Source organism: Nylanderia fulva, unplaced genomic scaffold (genome assembly GCF_048542155.1).
Source record: "Nylanderia fulva isolate GAGA-0341 unplaced genomic scaffold, ASM4854215v1 Scaffold34, whole genome shotgun sequence".
Taxonomy (NCBI): domain Eukaryota; kingdom Metazoa; phylum Arthropoda; class Insecta; order Hymenoptera; family Formicidae; genus Nylanderia; species Nylanderia fulva.
Genome location: NW_028190411.1, coordinates 781,561 through 793,786, shown reverse-complemented (window position 1 = coordinate 793,786; position 12,226 = coordinate 781,561). Strand labels below are relative to the sequence as shown.

Below are 12,226 nucleotides of genomic sequence, written 5' to 3'. Positions count from 1 at the left end.
AATACAATATTGTAGAATAACACTTTTAAATAAATATAATTAAGCTGAATGTATATTATGTAAAAAAATTATTTATAAATATTTAAACGCTTAAATGCAGAGCACTAAAAATTTTTTTTAATTTTCTGGAAGGGATTTACTGCAGTGACTTTTCTTTTTTTAAATTAACTAATATTAAAAACTAATATTAAGAAAAATAAAAACTAACCTGAGGAAAAATTAAACTAATATTAGAAAAAATAAAACTAATATTAGGAAAAATAAACTAATATTAGGCAAAATGTATTTTTGGCAAATTCTAAAGTATTAAAAGTTAATAATATTAATAATAAAATTAAGCGCGTAGCGCGCGCTTTTGTTGTTCTAGTGTCAAATAAAAGATCTAGAGTTCTCATTTTTTTTCATGCAATCTGTAAAAAATTATATATTACTCCAGAAAAACGCTTAAATTTAAACGTAAATAAATTTCCGACAATTTGACGCGGACGCGGAAAGAATTTTCTCTTAAAATTTATCCTGAAAATTATGGTAATTGTGGGATAATATAGAATTTTATAAGAGTTTTTCTGATTAATATATTTACCACAATAAAAATATTAATATCTACTACAATAAGATATAAAACATGTTTGATTAATTTTACTATGTACATATTAATATTTTTGAATGTAGTAAATATTTAATCAGAGAAAGTTCTTATGAAATTCTTCCAATAACCATATTATCTCACGATTATCATGATTTTCAGGGTAAATTCTAAGAGAAAATTCTCTCCGTATCTATATAATAGAAATAGAAATTTACATATAATAATTGTATAATAAATTTTTATATAATAAAAATAGAAATTATTATAATACACACAATAACTAATAATACGTGTTATCTCTTTTTGCAGGTAAGCCCGTAAAACACGCTTTCATCGAAGATGATTAATTATTCGATCACCGCTAATGTAAGTCGATCTCTGGTTTTTTTTGCATGTGTAAAGATATTTCTTTTTTGGGTGGAGGAAGGAGGAGAGAAGCGAGAGATATTATATACACACGTAGTCTCCAGTGTTTTAGGTGAGAGACCATCGTCTTCGGTCCATGATTTATGACGATAGTCGCTCGTTTCTCCATCCCTTCTTCCTCTCAGCTCCCTCGCTATTGTTACGTCTCAGTAGTATTTTTTGGTTGACACCCTAAGTGGTGTTCTCGCGCATAATGCACGTCAGTCTCTCGTAAGAATTCCGATGGCAGGAGAAGAGCTCGATCATGGTGTCCGACGTGTTTCTCTATCGAAGCGAAACCCCTATTCACGTCCTGCAAAATTGAAAAAAAAAAATAAATGAAACATTACTAGAATGAATAGCGTTAGTTCATGCGTGATTTCCGCTAAAAAACATGGATTATTAATAAAAAAAACATCGCGATAATAACGATAGCGCGTGAAAAATTTATAAAATTTTGCAATCTGCCGAACATACGCAACAAAATAAATTGAACGATTTTAGGAAGAGACATCTTAGTAAATCGTATTTCGAACATTTAATACAATCATAATAATAGTTCAACGGATGTGTCATAATTTACACTTGATTGAAAATTTTTCAATATACTTACCTAATTTAACTCGATCTCTACAACGAGTCTTTCTCATCGGAGTCTCGATTGAACGAGATCTCATTGCAATATTTATCGATATACGTCGTCATCGAGATGCAGATTATATCGCGTTATCGGTGTATAAATTTTCACCGAGGCATCGAAAAAGGCGCGCGTCTATCAAAATGCAAATTACGAACGGCGTCCGTCACCGGAAGATCGTTTTTCCGACTTCTCGTTGCGAATTACCGTTCGATTCCCGATGGATGGACGCGCGACGATCGGTCAGGATCGCGTTGACACAACGCGCAATTTTCCTGCTCCCCTTTTTAGAAGAGCCATTCGTATCGGCTCACGATTTTACGGCTCTATGGTTCTATCATCTGAATTCCGCCAGTAGCGATCTGTCCCATCGTTTTCCCCTCTTTCTTTCTCTCACGTGCTATTTATCTGTCTCCTTCTCCCTTTTCGTCCTCGCGCTGTCGCACGAGACACTACGTAACTATTGTCCCATGAAATTGGACGTCATTCATGTACCGGATGTCCATGACTCTTTCACGGCGCGCACCGCATCGAACGCATATAACAACCCGAACATGCGAAATCGACGCCCCTGTGAAAGACCTAATTTCTGATATTCCTCATATAAACGCGCGTAATCGAATCGCATATGTATACATGCGCTGTTACATTTTGTCAAATTGCGAAACCACGAGAGTGACGAAAAAATCGACAGCAACAATGTCAATTAATCTCGTGGATATATATTTTCATATATGCGTCCTTGTCGATTTATCGCCAAAATTATTTCTCATTTTAGACATTTTTGAAAACTTGTATTCAAAAAAAAATTTTTTTTTATTTTTTTATTTTATCGTACATATATTTATAAATTCCATTGAATCTTGATATTTCTTTGTAATGTTTGCGTAACGTTTTCGGCGATTTTAGGATAAGATTAAAATCACAGCTGCAAAGCATGTGTATGTATGCATTGTATATTATACATACGTAGCCCGACCTCGTAGATATTTGCAACATCGTTGCTCCTCCTCCTCGTTGCAAGGTGCATGCAGCACGGCTCGTTCATCACGACCATCTAATAACCCTCCACCCTGACGACGGTGCAGAAACGTGCCACCTAACGCCCGGCTAGATGGACGGTTCACTTTGTCGCAGAAATTACAGAATTCCAAGCACCGAGTCCTTCTTTCCACTCTTCGATTTTTTCTTTCCTTTTCTTCTCCTCCTTTTCTATTTAATATTATTAATTTACATAATGACATTATGCACATTTATTTATATTTTGTTAACGAAATCGTGTTACGTATTTAACTTCAAAAAGTTGAAATTTAAAAAGTGAAATTATGTTACGTACTCGACATTATAAAAGTTGGAAATGGGAGTATTATGTTCCAAAAGATTCTGAATATGCGTTTTGTATGCAATGGGCGTTATAAGCTAATCCTGTCTCAATTGCAAGACAAATATTTAGATATGTAAATACCAGTTCGGAAAACGCAAAGCTATCCTATTTTAATAATATAATTTGGTAATGATAATAACATTAAGTTAAGTGTAATATGTAATAATACATACAGTATTACTACGAGAGTATTTGATCGAATAATTAATCTAATAAATGTACACAAAATCAATGAAGTAATTGAAAAAGTCATTAATTATTAAGTAAATATTTTATGCTCGAGAATTGGAATGTCTAAGGACAATATTTACAATGTAATCAGATTTTTCGAGGCATATATCCTTCTTAATAAAACATGTAAAAAAAAAAACAAAATTAAATAATTACCAACGAAAACCGGTAAATATTATTGTTTATCTTTTTGAAGTTACAGTATGCCTTTGCATATAAAATTGTGTATAATTGTGCACCACATTTTCTAAAAAAATTAATTAATAAAACGTGTGGTACACAATTATACACAATTTTATTTTTTATACGCAAAGGCATATTGTAATTCCCAAAAAGATAATATTTACCGCTTTTTGTTGGTATTTATTTAATTTTATATATTTTTTTAAATGTTTCATTACGTCTAAAGAGTTACAATCTTCAAAAGTATGATTACTTTATAAATATTGTATTTGAATATTTTAATTCTTGTGCATGAAATATTTCATGATTTATTGATGATTTTTTATAAATGCTTCATTGATTCTGTGTACATGCATTAGATGATTAATCATTTGATCGAATACTCTCGTATAATAATACTGTATATTGTTATATATATATTACACATATATGTAACATATATTACAGTAATCAAAGTAGGATAACGACGCGTTTTTAAAATGGTATTTATATACATGTGACACCTCCCTCTCTAAAAATAGAAAGATAATTTTTCTATCTATCTGTCACTCTCTTTCATCTCTTCTGCGACAATCTTTTCCCTCCGTTATCTACCACCCCGAGCTCCTTTCTTCGTGATCCTCTTCGATGTTCGCCATGTCCTTTTGTGCACCTTCTTTTGTCTACGATCAGAATGACCGCGTCCACTTTTCAAGGCTAGTAGTGCTTGTTCTATTCAGACCATGAAACGACATGGCTCAATACAGCCTTGAAATACGGTACTTTTGCCTAACGTGAGTGTTTACTTCTGCGCATTGTTTCAGCGTGGAGACGGGATTTTTTGTTTTACGAGCCAGAGCAAAACCGTATATCGGATTGCGCGAAGTAAGATGCAATCTCTGCGATATTTAAGTTGCATAATGCTCCTTCGAGACGCATACAAAATGGAAGAAAATGATCGTAAGTCGAAAAAAAGCTCGAGAGATGACATTTCTCTCCCGGTACTGATGCATAAAACCGAGATCAAAAGCATGCGTTTCCTCGAAGAAAAAAAAATTGTACAATTCGCTCACTCGGTCTTTTTGCACGAATATATTTTTGTTTCCGCAATACGCGTAAACCTTTTATCACAAAATGTCGCAGATATATTTTCAAGCCGACGCATCGGGCGTCATCTTACAAATACGCGCTTGAAACAAGACCCTTTCACATCACGGGTTTCTATTTCGCAACGCGGTAAGATTTCATCGTGTCAGAATAAATTCCATTTGTATCATCGTTACATCCTGGCGCGAGCATACACGATCCTAGATATGAAAATAAAATATGAAAAATCATGCGTGATAATAAGAATACATTTAAGAGTTATTTTGTGCGACTAAATATTGTTTCAGAGATTTTAATATATTATATTTTGAAATTTTAAATATATAAATTATAGAAATTTTATTTTATTTTCAAATCAACTTAATAATCTATATATATATTAAACCCCCATTTTTTAAATACAATTTTATATATGATAATAAAATATGAAAAATCATGCGTGATAATAAGAATACATTTAAGAGTTATTTTGTGCGACTAAATATTGTTTCAGAGATTTTAATATATTATATTTTTAAATTTTAAATATATAAATTATATAAATTTTATTTTATAAAATTAACTTAATAATTTATATATATTAAACCCTCATTTTCTAAATACAATTTTATATCTAATCTTCTTTTTATACACATTCTAACGTAAAAGAAACGTGAGATAATAAAGAGATACATTCGAGCATACACGATCCTAGAAATGAAAATAAAATATAAAAAATCATGCGTGATAATAAGAATATATTTAAGAGTTATTTTGTGCGACTAAATATTGTTTCAGAGATTTTAATATATTATATTTTTAAATTTTAATTCAAATCAACTTAATAATCTATATACATATATTAAACCCCCATTTTCTAAATACAATTTTATATCTAATCTTCTTCTTATACACATTCTAACGTAAAAGAAGCGTGAGATAATAAAGAGATAAACGTGATAAGCACTGCCAGTTTTCGCAGCCGCACAAGGGGACGCAAATCTCGCGGGGGTGCCGACTATCGATGGATATTATCTCGAAGTTAGTCTCGAGACTTTTTAACTTTTCGTCTTCAGCATGCTGACTGGGCTAGCAATCGGATCAGGAGCCATGCCGCATTGCGGGGGTGCATCTCCCGGGTGCGCCACCCCTTGCTCTCGCGCTTTCTGTCCCTCTTGCAGTTCTCTCCCTCGCTAGTCTTCGCCGTTCATCCCTTTCTCTCCCTTGGCTCGTCCTTCGTCCGCTATCGCGTACCTCTCGAGGACTAGACTGCCGAGCATTCCACGTCTCCTTTCAGACGCTCCTTACTCGTATTTTGCCCCGTAATTACCAAGAGGAAGAAATCGTCGGTGGAAGGTATGTCGTCAAAAGACTAGATCTCGAATGAAAGGAGGGAACGAAATTTTATGATTTTCACGAGCGAGAGCTAGCGACTGAATCTCTTCGCTCATAATGTGACTTGACTCTCGGAGGATATTTCCGCTATATTCTATTTCATTTAAAATCAGCACCAAGTGATCAGAAAGTAATATTTTTCTCACGTTGTATCGTTCTTACCCTCTATTCTTTTTCCTCGTTTTTTTTTTTTTTTTTTCGGTAACGCGCATTTCGCTGCTCCTTTCTCTAGCCGACGTTTACTTTTAATTGTTCGCAAGATTTTTTTTGCGCACACAAAGTGGAAAAAAATTATTCGCAGCTTCGGCGTGGTTTTTAATATTGTTCGCGTATTTTTCACCCTTTTATTCGCAAATGCTTTCTTAATATTCTTGCATCCATTGTTTTCATTAATTTCTCTTTATCTACTATAGTGTAGTACGTGCTCTCAAATCTCAAGGGGAGTTAAAGTAGCAATTAACATTTGCTCGTAATTTTATTTGCGTTTCTCCGTTCGTTTATAATTTAAAAAAAAATATATATATATATAAATTAACTATAATATCACAATTGTAACAATTATAAATAATTGTACGTTAATTGAAAGAAAAACTTGCCGGAGCTCGATAAAACTCGCGAACCGAAAACCTATGCGTCTCGATAATAAACGCGGAAATTGATTTCTCGATTTTCTCGCAATTACATTGTGAATCACATGAATGTGATTCGGTCGGCGAGTAAAAGCGCGCGCGCGCAAAGTTGAAGTCTTGTTATTTAAATTATGAATTCAGAGCGAATTCAAAAGTTCCGCGAAAGAGAGAGAGAGAGAGAGAAGGGGAACGACTTCACCGGCACCTTGCACCATGATTTACGTTCGATGAGAAGTAACCATTTGTAAAGCCCACGCCTGCAAACACGATAAGACGTAAACGAGAAACTTGCAACTAAACTTTGGCGTACAGAAACGGAGAAGAAGCATCGACGTGTTTACACCGCGTGGCAGAATGTCTGAAAAACTTTTCATAAACGCGATGTTGTTTATCGGGAAATTCAAACGTTTTCGCAGGTCTCCGTTTCTTTTCGAGCATGCCACGCGACTTTATTTTTCGACTTTGATGTCAAAAAGGCCGTAAGCGCTAAAGAAAAGAAATAAAGATCTTAGCGAAAGTTATGCATACGCTCGCTTTTTTATATGGTATTTTATTTATCCGCAGCAAAATATAGAACAAAATATGCTTCTCTTTACTTTTATTTTACCTCCGTAAACGATCGTGTAAAAATATTACGTGCAACCTTTTATAGCGGTATTAATCTTTGTACATAAAAGCATAAATATAATTTTTAGCTCTCCAGCGTAAATATAATTTTTTTTCGAATATATACATGTGTGTATTAATCGCATCTTTTTTTTACATGTTTAATTGAAAAATTTCTGATTAACTCGACAATGGCAGAAAATTTGCGCGAATGAAAAAATTACAACTAATTGCGATATAAATTATATAACTCGATTGTGTAATATTGAATATTCATACGTGTTTGATTTTTTCGATAGCGTATTATTTTCGCACTTTTTCGCCTCGTGAAAATTCCGATAAATAATATTAGGGGCGCTAATAATAATACAGGATGTACTTTAGATAAAATTGCAAATATTTTAAACGATTTTTTTTCCGGCGCTATTTATGAAAAGGGCACGCTTGTTTTCTTCTCTTTGTTCGCGAAATTTATGTGACCACGTCAAAAAAGCGAGACGATGACAAATTATTACCCTTCACGCGTACTCTTTTGTGAATCGTTCCATGCTCTACAAATCATTCTATTTTTTTACATTTATCAATTTATTCATCGATACATATATACATCTAAATTATTATTGAGAGCATGCTTAATTTTATAATAATAATATATTCGAGTTATATAATTTATATTGTACTTAGTTGTAATTTTTTCATCTACACTAATTTTCTGTTATTATTAAGCTAATCAGAAATTTTTTAATTGAAAACGTAAAAAAGATGCAATTATTATTGAGAGTATGTTTAATTTTATAATAATAATATATTCGAGTTATATAATTTATATTGCACTTAGTTGTAATTTTTTCATCCACACTAATTTTCTGTTATTATTAAGCTAATCAGAAATTTTTTAATTGAAAACGTAAAAAAGATGCAATTATAATAATAATATTTACACATACTATATATTCTATATATTCGAAAAAAAATTATAAATACGCTGGAGAGCTAAACATTATATTTGTGCTTTAATGTACGAAGATTTATGATAATATGATCTTTATTTATGGTATGGCGCAATATTAAATTTTGTCTACTTATTCAACTTTTCGTATATCATTCCTCAATATAGTGTTTTATTCGATTTACAATCTTATTACATAATAATCTCATTTTTACATTAATTTTTATCAAAATATAAAATGATGCTGCTGATAAGATAATTAAAATAATGTATAAAGAAATAAAAATTTAAATTCTAATATACACGTGAGAAAATGCTCGATGTTTTGTTGAAGACATTTGAATCTACATTACGTATTCGGAGATGGGATTATTTATTTATGGTATGGCGCAATATTAAATTTTGTCTACTTATTCAACTTTTCGTATATCATTCCTCAATATAGTGTTTTATTCGATTTACAATCTTATTACATAATAATCTCATTTTTACATTAATTTTTATCAAAATATAAAATGATGCTGATAAGATAATTAAAATAATGTATAAAGAAATACAAATTTAAATTTTAATATATACATGTGAGAAAATGCTCGATGCTTTGTTGAAGACATTTGAATCTACATTACGTATTCGAAGATGGGATTATTTATTTATGGTATGGCGCAATATTAAATTTTGTCTACTTATTCAACTTTTCGTATATCATTCCTCAATATAATGTTTTATTCGATTTACAATCTTATTACATAATAATCTCATTTTTACATTAATTTTTATCAAAATATAAAATGCTGCTGATAAGATAATTAAAATAATGTATAAAGAAATACAAATTTAAATTCTAATATACACGTGAGAAAATGCTTTGTTGAAGACATTACGTATTCGCAGATGGGCTTCGGAATGACTTTTACTATCGAATGGGATATTTTTGGATCCTGCTCGAGATCTAGTAACCGTGTCGCGATCGTCACCCAGTATACCCTGCAATCGTTGCGTCCGTTCGTCTGGGTGCAGCCGTACCAGCCAGCGCGGAGCTGGTGAGTATTGAGCGCGGAATCGGACGGAGGGTGGCCTGCCGACGAAGGGATTGTGCGCGAGGGTGGTAGGGTGCCGGCGCTGTTCTGGCACACCAGCCTCTGCCGACCCGTTCTCTCGCGCGCGCACTGTCCTGCAACCCTTTCTCCCGATTCCTCTCGGGCTCGCATTTATATCGCGAGACTAAGCTAAACCGAAGCCTGACCATCCTCGCTTTACACGGAGAGAGGCGTGCCGCTGGATAAAGTTCAAGAATTCCGGTTCAACGACGGTATCGTTGTAATGATCCATCATCCTTATATCTCGAGAGATAAACTTGAGATCTTACTTTTATCTCCATTTTTCATACCTGATCGTGCTTTTCTTTTGCAACTGTATCATTTCGCAACGAAATTTCTCATTAGAATTCCACTGTAATTTCTTTAAATTATTGCAAAGCTTTATTTTTCGCGCGATTTACACTAGTTGAAATATCGATAAAATTTGATAAGGATATTTTCGAGACAACAAAACGCTTAGAGCGAAACGAATATTCGCATATTTACGGGCGAAATGGACAGGTGATACTGTCAACCGGAGAAACATAGAAAAAGCGTAAAGTGCGAAGAACGTTGCCTGTTACCTGGCGAACCCTCTAAGCGCGGCAGGAAGGTAAAGTTGCCTCTACCTCGGGTCTGTAAATCAACCGAAATGCTTGGGAATTGAGTTGTGGCACCCGCGGGGCCAACAGTGCCTTACCACAAACTACGCCTGCAGGGCGGGACGCGGTATACTTCTAGTTATACATACGTGTCGCTGAAGAACCGCGGGAGTATAGATGTAAAGGTGGAGAAGGGTAAGGAAAACGAGAGAGCGAAAGATAGTCATCCGGGAACAACCCCAAGCACCGTCCGCTCGAATTCCGAATCTCTCTCGTACTGCGAACTATTTTCGGGACACCTTTAACTCCGCGAAAAATTCTGGCGAGACTTACGCGAATGCGATCACTCGCGATATCTGCGCTCGATTTCTTCTTCCGTGGATAGTCTATTTTCTTTTCATTTTTAGATATTGACAGTTAACACGTTTGTGGGATTAAAATTTTATTTTTCAACAGAAGCTCGGGGGATTGTTATTATTTCACTTTTCTCTCATATTTGCATATTTTAGTAATTTTTATATATTTTATGATTCTCTTCTTTTTTTATAGTTGGCTAAATTATTAGCCTAGCTTGTATTGGTTAATTTATTTTCTCACACGTTCCCCCATTTCTCTGTCACTTTCTCCCTCTTTATTTTCTTTGCTCCCTTTTTTAATAATCAAATTTTCTAAATTATCTGATCCAGGTGTCTGGTTTCGTAAAGCTATTACGTAACTTGACTGAAATTACGATCGCATTCCACAGATTAGTGTCCTATGGGAAACTTTTGTCATTTTCCAGTTTGACCTATATTCTGCCAGGAACGTTGCTACCCGACATTCGTGTTTTTCCATTCGATATTAGTTCTTTATGACGTCTGCAAATACTCAAGTTACTTTGTAAAACTATCCATTTTATCAGTCGTTATCTTTGTGAAAAAAAAAATATTTGACCAAAAATACTAAAAATATCAATATTTCAAAAATTATTTTGTTCGCGTTATCTCATATGTAACATATTGTATGTAAACAAAAAATATATCGCGCGATGCAACTATTATGATCCTGTAAAAAATTAATTCGGACAATACCGTATTTTATCGTCGTTGAGCCTAAATGCGTTTTGCAGTGGAGGAGTCGCAAATTAGTCAGCCGCGGAGCTAAAGATACGGTGCGATGAACGAAACGGTTCATACATGTTTGGAATTGGGCGATGCATAACGACCTGTGCATAATAATGTGTGTCCCTCCATTTATATGCACATAGTTACGTCTAAAATGCATATTTCGTGACTAAAGAGCGATATAGCGTATTAGAATGACCACATGCAGCAAATATATATGTATAATGACGTGGTGATATAATGGATTTAACTAAACATTAATTTAAAAATAGTATAATGAAACTTTCGATAGTTTTTCATTATATATATATATATTAGGGTGGTCGTTATATAGGTTTTTTCAAAATTTTAATGTTGGATGGTCGTAAATCAGCTCTAAATGTAGAAAAAAAAAATCTCTAATTTTTTCAGATTTTTATTTTGAGTCCTGAGTCTCCCTGTTGGCATGTAATTTTATTAATAATTTTATTAATACCACAGTTTTGCAGCTGCTTCTGTCATCAATTTTTGTTGTAAATAGTTTGAAATTTTAGTGAAAAAAAGTTGAAACTATTTGAAAATACCGCGAAAATATAGTATAAAATAATATAAAATAGTTAAATAATATAAATAGCGGAATAGCTCATATAATATGTATGACTATCTTTTATGAAAAATTAAATAATTTTGTTCACTACTTTTGCAGCTGACTCCATCTAGAACTGAAATAAATTAAGTATTTTTTCAAATTATAAAAAATATAATATAAATAATATTTAAATAACATATAAATGAATAAATAAATGAACTGATATAACATAACACGTGTAAACAGGGAGACTCAAGGCTGAAAATAAAAATCTGAAAAAATTAGAGAATTATTTTTTCTACATTTGGAGCTGATTTATGACCATCCAACATGATGTTCAATTTAACGACCACCCTAATATATATATATATATATATATATATATATATATATATAATTTTGCAGCGTTTTGCTAAAAGTGTTTAATTTATTTTTAATATTTTTCTCGTTACGTTTTGCAATAGTACATATTCTCTTTGTTAATAACAGAACCTGCGCTATCCTTTCCTTTGCGCCATCGGCGCAAAATTAATGGACGCAAATATTGGCAATATACGATGATTCATCCATCAGACAATTCAGCCTATGTATAGGAAACGACGAGATAATTTTTATTTTGTCGAGCAAGCGGGAAACGCGTTCTTTACTCGACCAATTACGTGGTTACACGAAAGGGACTTTTATATTCGGTTATCAAATATTATTAACCGCTTTTACGCTACGCACACATACACGGATGCGGTTTTATGCTTCGGCTATTACGCCACGTGCGCTTTCGCGCTTGTGTCAGGGTTACAAAAG

At 33.1% G+C, this 12,226-nt stretch overlaps 1 protein-coding gene and 1 pseudogene across 2 annotated transcripts in view; one reads left to right on the top strand and one right to left on the bottom strand.

The window, feature by feature from the left end:
- The window catches only part of mib1 (E3 ubiquitin-protein ligase mind bomb 1), a 374,656-nt gene that overhangs the window by 308,795 nt on the left and 53,635 nt on the right, over positions 1 to 12,226 (top strand). The window lies entirely within an intron of this gene.
- The window catches only part of LOC146722266 (uncharacterized), a 42,218-nt pseudogene continuing 30,903 nt past the window's right edge, over positions 912 to 12,226 (bottom strand). Inside the window, exon 3 of the transcript XR_014925250.1 lies at positions 912 to 1,307. The product of XR_014925250.1 is annotated as an uncharacterized LOC146722266 (transcript). The remainder of the gene's footprint in view (positions 1,308 to 12,226) is intronic.